Consider the following 11340-nt stretch of genomic DNA (forward strand, 5'->3'; position numbering starts at 1 on the left):
CCCAGAGCTACAATTAAAATACTGTTAAGTGTAACCCCTTGTGTCTGACAGATGTCAAACTGAAATGACTCAAATGCCTTGTGTGAGAAAGCTGCTCTTGATTGGCCAGAATTTCAAGGGAGAAAAATCCAGGAAGTAAAGCAAACGTTGAAGAAGAGTACACTTGCAAGATAAATGTGACACTTTCTAATGTCACAATGGAGGGACAACTACGCAGGTTGATTTTAGCGCTGCTCATCGTGGACTATGTTGCTGTCATTGTTCATTTTAGTCAAACCATACAGTTTAAAAACGAGGCGCGGCTGCAACTAGAAAACAATGTTTTGATGCATTGGATGTGCTGAATGTGCATATTAAGTGTGATTGCTGTGTTCACACCTGCCCAAACGAACCGCATTTAGGGGGCAAATGAACTTGAGTTTGATTGAACCGAACCAAACGGGTCAGGCGTGAAAGCACCCTTAGTGAGTAATGGAGAGAGAAATTTTCAAACTGGTCCAGTGCTGAGAGAGAGTGCTGAAGCCGGCAGCAGTGAAACAGGCCGCAATGTAACCACTCAGGGCAGGTGTGCACCGTCAATTTATGCCCACTGAAGGTGTTTGTTTTTGCCACTGACAGGCTCAGATTGTTATTATGAGCGTCTTACAAAATGATTGAAAGGACACTACAGGGACCCAGTATTAAGGTAAACCAGTGTATTTAGAAATGACGATGATATGATTTTCAATTATCGTCAGAAATGCAGATGCTCATCTTTCTATTAACCTCGAGAGGGGATGCTTTATTGAGGTGATGTGTTGTATGTAGGGATGGGCAGCACAAGCAAAAACACTATTCGAAAATCGTGGCAACTATTTGACAATTTTTCGAATAATCGCCCCCCACGGAGGTCCTCGCGGACTCAAAGCGGACATCCGCAAGCCCTGTGCGCGCAAAGCTCCGCGTACCAATGACTGCTCGGCATGTATTTTTCACATCGCAGGGATTTTTCACAGGAAACTACAACGTGGAAGTGCGCTCGACTATGAAAGCCCGAATGACTGCGGACATTCCTCGCGGAGTAGTAGTCTCTGCATGTTTCTCCTGTTTGTAGAAGAGCATCAAACTAGCTGGTAGCCCATCTCACACCGCTGTAGCAATCCTATACTGCCCTCGTGCGGTTAGGAGCTGAATTGCATGTCAAATAAAGGGGGGAATAAGACGGCGAATAATAGTCGCATTAAAAAATCGATTTTTCAAAAATAAAACGACTATTCGAAATTCGAAAATCGTGACCCATCCCTAGTTGTATGTAATGCACATCATGCACCACCAGAGGTCAGTGTCTACAGGCTGAGCTGAAAAACATGGTGACTGGGAGTAACGTTACAGGACTGTTAACAGTTGGCCTACAGCCAACAGCTATCACGTCACACATATACCATCATATAACGTGGGTGTACGATCATCAAAACTTATCTTTTGCTTTTTTCTGGTCTGTCTTTTGTTAAAGTTAGTCACATTTAGAAATCTTGCAGACTTTTTAAACATTGTTGAAATCAGCTAAATATTGAGGCACAACACTGAAAAACTTTAAGATCAGAGTAAGATACGCTTTCTCCACTCCAACACAACAAACTATGACTATAACTTCCACTCTCCTTTACACAGTTTCCTTCCTTTAACAAACCACCTCTCATAAAGTTTAAGAGTGAGACTTCTCCCTCATTGAGACTTGGGCAAACACAGTCCGGAACAAGTCAAAGGGTAAGTAAAACCATTTCATTTCTCTGTAGGGTTCTTTGTTGTAAGACACTCCCAATAACAATCTGAGCCAATTAGTGTCAAAAACAAACACTTAGAACGGATGTACATTCACGGTGCGAACATGCCCTGACTGCCTAAGCCCAGTTCAGACCAAAATTCGCGACGGGATAAAACCGTTTCAGAACGTTGCAGAGAAAAATTGCAGCGGAGTGAACTAGACAGTCTGAGCTCGAATCAAGCTCGACTCATCTAGTTGCATTAGTGTGAACAGGCAGGTTTTTAGAACGTTTCATCACAAATCTTTGGTCTGAACTGGGCTTTATGCAGCAGCCTGTGTCACCGCTGCAGTACTCTCCCTCAGCACTGGACCAATTTCAAAAATGCATGTTCCTATGAGTCACTCAGACACAAAATTGTAGAATTCCCCCAGAGTTTCCTGTCATTGTAACTCTATTCTCCAGATAAAATGCAAAAAAACCCAAACAAACAAACACATTTAAAACGAACTGATTAAATCTTATTTTTCTTAAAACAACTCCTGCCACCTCTGGAGTTAAGTTTCATTTGATTGTGAGCAACAAATATCTAAAGAAAGATTGCTTTCATGCTTTAAACAAACTAACAATGACTAGAAGACGGACAGGAACCTCAGTGAGAACATGCTGTGCAGCAAACCAACCACTTCAACCTCTGGTTAGGACATAATTCCCAAAGGTTTAGGTGCAGTGACTGCTGGATGTTAATGGCTGATGGAGTCAGGATTGATCCAACGAGTGAGTGGGAGGGAGAAAATGAAAAAGGTTTATACGCCTCGTTCTGTGCGCGGCACTGTGTCAGAAAAGAAGTGTTTTTGTGGCCGAAACAGAGCGAGCACCTCCTCCTGCTGTTCAATCAATAAAAACAATAAATGTTAAAAATGTAAATTGTCCTTTAATGCAGATGCAGCTCCTGGTGGGTCCCTGCTCTCCCTCTCACCCCCGTAACACACACACTCCCACGCGCCTTGCCTTCTGGGTCAGCGCTACAAGGCGGGTCACCAGAAATTGATTTGCTCTGTATCCTGGCCACATTAATCACCCATTCATCACTTCACACGCTGAAGGCTGACGTCTGGCGAGAATCAATTCATCAAAAAAAAAAAAAAAAAAAGGACCATTGGCTGATACACACACTTCTTAGTTTGTACCTCTGTCTGGCTGCACGTGAGGCCATTTTTAAAGCTATTGTTGGGCACTAGGCTCGCTTACACATCAACCATCGGGCTGTCAGAGACGATCATGAGGGACGGCAGTGGATGAAGGGTGGCGTGGTCGTGTGGCTGGGAGGCGGATGGTGTTTTGACACATGAAGCCAGAGCTGAAGTCCTGAAAATGACAGCTTTCATCTAAACACTAAACACAATGATGCCGCGCTGTCAGGGTAATTCAGGTTGTAATTCAGTGATGAAAATGTGAATGATTTTTGTATTACGATATGTTTTAATACCTGCAGACTGATCTGTAGTTTGTTACAGCATTTAGCTCACGCTCTCATGCAGAGTGACTGTAAAGCTTTGTTACAGCTGCTGGTGTAATTAAGTCAAAACAACATAATGAACCATGACCGTAATGGCAACTGACACATATTACTGCCTTAATCAGATTATTGTAATAAATTCCACCTTGGTAAACAAAGACTAAGAGTTTCAAATCCCCCTTGTTGAAAGATTATACAGTATGTTTCTTGCTGTACAGTGTAAAATCAATTTGATCGGGGGTCATGGGGTCAGAGGTGGAGGTCCTCACAGGGCAAAATGAAGGACCTGGATGCCAAGGGACCCACAACATTCTTAACTACTCGACCTGTTTTTGCCTGAGATATGACAGACCTGAACCCAGTACATGTCTGAGAGGAAAGAAACCCAATCCCGACAAAGCCAGTGATTTAAACTGCTAATAAAAATGCTGTTTTACTGGTAAAAACGTTCATGATGTCGGATACAACAGTTGTCCTTACCCATCTTTTTATAAATACTGTTTACTAATGTTTCAGATATTTTTATTTCATTCTATTGTCACTTATTATGATGTAGCAACTGGGTCCGCGGCCCCCAGAGGGTCCTCAGAGTTACTGCAGGGGGTTGGGTGTTTGGTAATTTAAGTATAAATCTAAACTTTTGTCGTTCTTCCCCCCCCCCAAAATTAAAACATGTCTGAAAATACAAATTGAAATAAATCCAATGTACTTTCAGTGAATAAAAATTGGCCTATTTGGGAAAAAGAAAAATTTACAGTACATAACATGAATGACAGGCTAACTGTTACCCATGAATCCTTGCATAATAATGTTAGCTAGCTAGCACTACATCACTGTGTGGCAGTTAGCCATAACGGCACGGCAAATAAGTTAGCTAACAGTTGCATACTATCAAAACATACTGATCAATCAGTCGTATGACTTTTCAAAGGGTACTGACATTCTTGTGGGTCACAATGGATCGTTTTCTAACCTTTTCGAACAAGATTCTGACACACCTTCCACCTCAGAAACAAACATGATGTATAAATATATAAATCTGCCAGTAATTTTATAGTAGCTCAGTATTGAATGCAACATAAAAGGGTATGTTAATACATGACACTATGGACGTTATTGTAGGCCCAGCTCAATATGCAACCAAATTTTATACAGTATATGTTGTAGAGGGTCCCTGCTTCCACCCCTGATGTGGCTACTCGGTTATGGTCAAGAGAAGATCACGTTTTGGCTTAATATAACCAGTTTTGGGGAGGTATTACGCCGGAATTCCACTGGATGTGTGTCCATTATGGAACGGCTGCGCTGGTTATCTGCTGCGTGCTCCGCTGTCCGTCAACACCCAATGGCTGTGTTTGCTGTGCGGAGCGGTGCAGCTCTGCCAGACAGCAGGTGTCACGAGGACCCACGAGATCTCGCGAATTCACGCATAATCGCGCAATGTAACAAGATGTAGTTTCTATAAACAGAAACACAAAACCAGAGGAGTAGTAGGAAGACATCTCGGTGTACCTCCATGATTAACATCTCCTCGTCCATGGTGTCAACGGGATGAAATGACGTCTGAAAACCTCTGACCTGTTGACTTCAGGCCTGCCTCCTCCTATTACGACGTTTTCAAGGTGTAGTGCAGGGAAATATGATCCGCCGTGAACACTGTGTATTTTATTTTGAAAATTAACCGGATGTTTTATTTTGTTTCTGTGCAGGACTTCCTGCCCCACACGATCTGCTCTGTGCTGAACTGCTGCGTTTTGTTCCGGCGTCCGGCAAAAATAGAAGTCCTGCGGAGGGCTCCGGAGCGCCGCAGCTGTGACGGAGCCGGAACGCAGCACAGAAGCACCCGGTGGAAGCTCACACATTGACTAGAATTGAAATGTATTGGCTCCGCTGCCATTCCGGAGTGTGGACGCAACCCACATGCATCTAGTGGAATTTGGGGGTTATTCCCACAGAATATGTGACGGGTTGCCTCAAAACACGTTTGGGGCCTAAAAAGCTGCTGGAAACAGAACTGACTCATTAAATCACAACTGTTTTTTGTTGTTTGTTGGTCTCAAACATTTGTCTGCAGCCTGGCATGTGTCCTGCCTAGGTGACAAGCCATGCACCATCCCCTCCACTTCCCAAGGACAACATCTCATACACTACGTCAATTTAGAAATGTCAATATGATACAAATTTAATGTAAAAATGTAACGTGTTGCGCCTGATGTTGCTCAGCGACTATAACCTACCAGAATCTAGGTGGTCATAGAGATGGCATATTTTCATTGTGGTGTTGATGGTCTAATAGTTTGGATTCTTTTTTTTTTTTTTTCAACACAAAAAGCAAGCAACATTTCCCTGTAGAAAGGAGTTCTGCAGCAGTCGGTTTTTGAGAGGTTTGTAAGCTTGTCAACCAAGGCATGTACGGTGTAGATATTATGTATGATCCTGTTCATCATTTTAGAAAAACACAGTCGTCTAGCTCTGCAAAACTCTGTTAAAACTACAGGTGCTTCATTTATGTAGGTCATAGTAGACTGGAATGTAGTTTTTCTTCTCTTATGTTCAGCTTTCCTGCATGTACTGTGGTGCCCTGAAAAATATGCACTTGGGAACACTTGCTCTCAATTTTAAGTGGGCCTTGCACATGTCAATGTTGACAACAACAGATTTGAGAGTGCAAAATATGTGGCATATGTCGAGCCTTGAACTGATATTCTGAGAATATTTTACTTGGTCACTTATTCAACATGAACAGCCGCCATAATACAAAACCTGATTCGTGTGTAATATGGAATTTGGACTCTTCTTCTCAATAAATTTACATGTCTATTTCACAAACATGTTTGACTTGTAATTAGGCAGTGGAACCTCATGATTCATACACAAAAATGCCCAAATATTTGTCTTTTCACTCGAACCAAAGAATGTGTCATATGACGACAACATTCCCACGGATATGTAACCATTACCCCATCAGCTGCCTGTTCACATTAAGGCCAAACAATGACGTTCTTACCGAGACTGTGTGTTTTTCTACTCTGAGCTGATTCAATTAGAGGGTGGAGGGTGGAGGGTGGAGGGGTGAGGACGGTAGCTGCCAGCATGGGCGGCGGAGGCTAAACAGGGTGGACACAAAAGAATTCCTGGTGCCATTCCGCTGATGCCGATGTGGTCATTCCAACAAACTGGAGGGGCGAATGGAGGCATCTGGGCTGTGGGAGAGGACAAAGGGGCAGACTGTCAGCCCACCAGGGGCTCATCTTAACCCCAGACACGCTTGTTACCCCCAAAGCTCTTCAAAGAGGAGTTGGGAGAGACAGAGGCAAAGACGGGATAAAGTAGGTTTTTTGGGGGGTGGAGCAGGTTGAGCAGAAAGAGACAGATTGGACTGAGTCAATGACTATTTAAGCAACACTAATCAATATGTGTCTTTATTAGTACTGGATCAAATGAATGTGTAATGTGAGAGGGGCTGCTTATTGTGACAAACCTATTATCACCAACTCCACAGCTCTACAAAGCTTTTCAGCTTCTTTTATCGCGTAGCTTTGGGTTTAACAGCTGAATATTTTTGGTGGAGTTGGTGGAGACAAAAACAGAGCTAAAAGAAAAGTCAATATTGGACTTAGATTCATCAGGTGCAAAATGAATGACTGTTGGAGTGGTTAACCATGGATGGAAACAACTGGAGGGTGGTAGAGAAACAGCTCTGATGGCAGCCCAGAAAACAAAAAGATGATTCAAATAGCGCCATGAATTTCTGAATGGTCCAGTTTGCGTCAGAGTGCGCTCTGAGTAGCTAATTATAAATGCACCCTTTATTTTAAATGTCTGTTACCACACTGAAAAGACGTTTAGGACTTGAGCTTGTAATAAGTTTTTTAATATTACAAAAAAAAAGAATTTACAACAAAATTTCGGGGGCCTAAAACTGCTGCCATGGTTCAGGCTCATGTTCGGCTTAGTCATAAACTATGCAGGTTTGTGTAGGGTCGGGCCTGATATATCAGTGTCATGGAAAATGACCACATGTGAAAGTATGTGAATAATAATAACTGTATGGAGACGTATGAATTCATCCATGGTAGTGGTTTAGATATTTTTGAAGACCTCAGAGTCCTCTGTAGAGCTCCAGGGTGTCTGAAGGTTAAGATACTGCAACATCACAACTTCAAAAAGTAATGAAGTAGAGGCAGGAAAGAAAATACAAACCATAAGATTAGGTAAACCATAACCAGGACAATTTATTTGTTTTAATTACCAAAAATTGTGCTTGTTTTCTATTTACCCTGGATTGCGACATCTTAGAAGAGAAACAAAATGATTTGATGGGCTGTTTAGGAACTCACACCTGACCAGATTTGACCTTTACTTCATACGTGCTACTGGAGTTATGGTTTCAATATCTGTTGATTGAGGACTCTAGAGAGGAAATACAGCAGATGTAGCTGAACAAAAAACTGGGAATGTTATGATGGACTAGATGGGATTTGTTTCTATGTGAGAATGTGCTGTGTTCTGTGGACAAATCAATAAAAAGGATAAGTGGAGGAAAAAGATACTACACCATCCAGACTTTGTAGAAGCTTAGACTCCAATATTAGACACAGTAGTACGAAATGTACTGTATAGAGCTGAATCATTGCTCTGTATGTCTCTGTCCATGCACATGTGCATTTGTGTTGTAATAAACATATATTCAAGTAAGATCAACTGTGGCTCCTCAAGTTTATCACATTATTCGTTAAAATGAAGACTGATGAAGAGTATAAGATTTTCTACATCAGCAAGAGAGCCAGGGTTCGTAGGATTGTCTTGATTACCAACGGTTCTCACTGATCTCACTCTGAACCTGCATTTTAATTCCTGCATTGAGATTACTTATGGCTCCCGAGCAGCTCTGCCTCTGAGAAAAAAGTTTTATATAAACTGAATTTACAATTTGCAGAGAGGTGAAGAGAGGTCAAAAATTGGAGTCGTTAAATGAGTGAAAATAAATGAAAGTATGAAGTAAACAGACAAAGTAAGCAGGAAGCGTGAGAAGTGAGAATATTATCAATTATTCCAGACGAGAGAAGCAGAACTCTCAACAGCTGAGGGCAGAAATGACTTCACCTCAGTTCTTTAACAGCCTGTTGAAACATAGCTCATAGAACACACACTCTGATAAACATCCAGACACACACACACACGACAGCCAACACTGGAGGGGGTGCGAGACACAACAGCTGTCCTTTTTGAGAGTAGCCACAATGCAGGAGCTCTGCAGGGGGGGAGACAGCACCTGCCTCTGTCCCCCCCATCCTCACCCACAGGACACGACTGGCGAGGAGGGTGAAGGCGTGCGTGCCTCCAGTCGGGAGTCGTCTATTCACTCCATTCAGCTGCCTCATCTGCATAGTGTTTGACTTGCTGCTTCTAAATTGGGCGCCTTCCCCTTTGAAGGCAGATGTATGTAAACAATGTCTCTTTTCATATCGGTGAGGATAAGAAGATGACAGATTCTAGGTCATTAACCCCCGGAGGACTGACGGCTAACAAAGGCAAACCTGCCGCCGGTTCAAAACACAGCCGCATAATCACCCACAACAGTACAGACTGGTTGTCCAAAGTGTGGAAATATGCACGGCAGCGCAACCAGGCTAATGAACGCTGCAATGTTTGACAATTACAGACAGACACCAGGGTTGCTGGTATTTAGTAAAATTTTTTGGGGGGGTTGCAATAAGACTTTCAATCGGAGTTTTCATAATTATGCACCAGAGTTTTCAAGAATTGAATATCGGGAACTGAGATCCAAATATTTCCCAGATTTTCTTACCAAAATATATTCCCAGAACAAATACCTTTGTAAACTTTGTATTTGTGTATTAATGCTCTAAAGACTATAATGTAGAAACATCATTAAAGCTACCACCTAACTGTTGCAACAAAATGCTGGAGTCTGAACTTGAAACAGTCTTTCGCTGGTCTAAATATTTAGGACTCAATCCAATAGGGCCCAGAGAAACCTGAATCCTGGTAATTAGACTTGACCCAAAATATGGTTCACCAGAACAGATCCCATAACAAAGAAAGCAAGACAAACAGCAGCACAACACACCACCCATTAACAAGCAGCTATGGTCCAACATGTAATGCTTCCTGCACTTCACAAATCATACTCTCCATGTGTCTCAAACAAACTTTATTTTTCTGCTATGATGACGACACACCAATTTATTAGGGATGACAGACTACTACAGGACCCTAACCGACCCCATTAGACTGGGGTGCTTTCACATTCGTAAGAGTACACTTGACTCCAGTTGATTTGATTAGTGCAAACACTGTGCACCTTACCAGGCATGGTACGCCAATCTGCTCCCTAATTCACTTGACTGGGTGGTCGCTAGTACGTTCATGTGTACTTTGTGTACTTTCGTACAGTAGACATCAGGTATGAACACCAACTGTACCAAAACACAGAGGTGGACTGCTATTTAATGCAACTGAGTCTCAATTTAAAGCCTGTTTCCACCAAGCAGTACGGTACGGTTCAGTTCAGTACGCCTTTTTCTGTTTCCACTGTGAAAAGTTGTGGATGGTACCAATGGAACCAACACTAAATAAACAATAAAACACTGATGATTCTGAACCAGTTTTTACAGTGTATGGTGTGTTTAAAGTGGTAGAGGTTATTCGCCTCGTGGCGATCCCACAAGATAAAAGTTCATAGTTCATCAATGAGTATCACTACAACAACACACTGACACACACACACATCCATATCTATCCCATACCATCACTTGCTCTGTGACCCTGCGTATTCCCCCGCAGCGATGCTCTACATATTTATAGGCAACACGTGTACGTGGGTATTTCTGATGTAGTATTTATGAGAGCTCCTCTGTGTGAGATGAGTACCTCTTCACACGTGTAAGTGTGTGAGTGTGTGTTATGTATACATACAGAAGAAAAGGAGATCCTCCCTGCATATCTGAAACACACCATACATGTTCACCTGGGAAGAGAAATTTACTTTAAGTAGTTTGTTTCATGTTTAAAGTATAAATCCTTTGCATCGAATAGATTTCTGTTTCTCTTATTTCTACTGTCAAATAGATGGATTGGATTTATAGATACAGCGATGCTAGGTGCACTGTGAGGCTCTACTTTGAGCCAAATGCTAATGTCAGCATGCTAACATGCACAGAATAATAATGCAATAACATGCTAATGTTTAGCAGGTATAATTTTAACATATTCATCATCTTAGTTTAGCGTGTTTGCATGTTAACGTTAATCAATTAGCTAATTAGCACTAAACACAAAGTACATCAGAGGCTGATCGGAGTGCCATTAGTTTTGCAGGTATTTGGCTATGTAAAATAATGGGTGTTTGCACTGTGACGTCACCCATTGGTTAGTGAACTCCCATTTTGAAGCCTCGAGTTTGGTATTTTGACCATGGCCGTCTTAGGATTTTTGGAGCCATATGTGACCACATTTGGATAAGAGGGTGGACATAACCCTAACGCTAGCTGCTAGCCTGTTTAGTAAGATGCATTTCCAGCTATGGTTAACTGTGATAATGCTAATACTTATTCTTATTAGCGACAAACATGCTTAAAACACAAAGTGTACTTATAAAAAAAACTAAACATCAGACTTCTTAGAAGGACTTTTACTACAATCAAATGCAAGACGTTGTTAGAATGTGAGAAATATCGAAAGCTACAGCTATATTCTAACAATCTGAGGTTACCTCATGGTTACGTTACCAAACCAAGCTGATCGCTGTGGTAGCAAGTTGTCAATGGATGGTATCCACCTGTCACTAAAAGCAGCCACGGCCTTCATTATGTAGAACTTGAAGCCTTAAATGGGTGAGTTATATAAAAATTCACCCCTTGTACATTTGTCACGAACGCGGAAATTAGCTCTGGAGAGGAAAAGCATTTTTTGTACCAGGCTGTAAACATATTTATTTCTGCTGTAAAGGTGAGCATTTTAACATCGGGGGGTCTGTGGGGATTTACTTACTTTTGAAGCCAGCCTCATGTGGCCATTAGAGGAACTGCAGTTTTTGGAAGTTCTGCATCAGCT

This window comes from Epinephelus lanceolatus, chromosome 15, assembly GCF_041903045.1.
Source record: "Epinephelus lanceolatus isolate andai-2023 chromosome 15, ASM4190304v1, whole genome shotgun sequence".
Taxonomy (NCBI): domain Eukaryota; kingdom Metazoa; phylum Chordata; class Actinopteri; order Perciformes; family Serranidae; genus Epinephelus; species Epinephelus lanceolatus.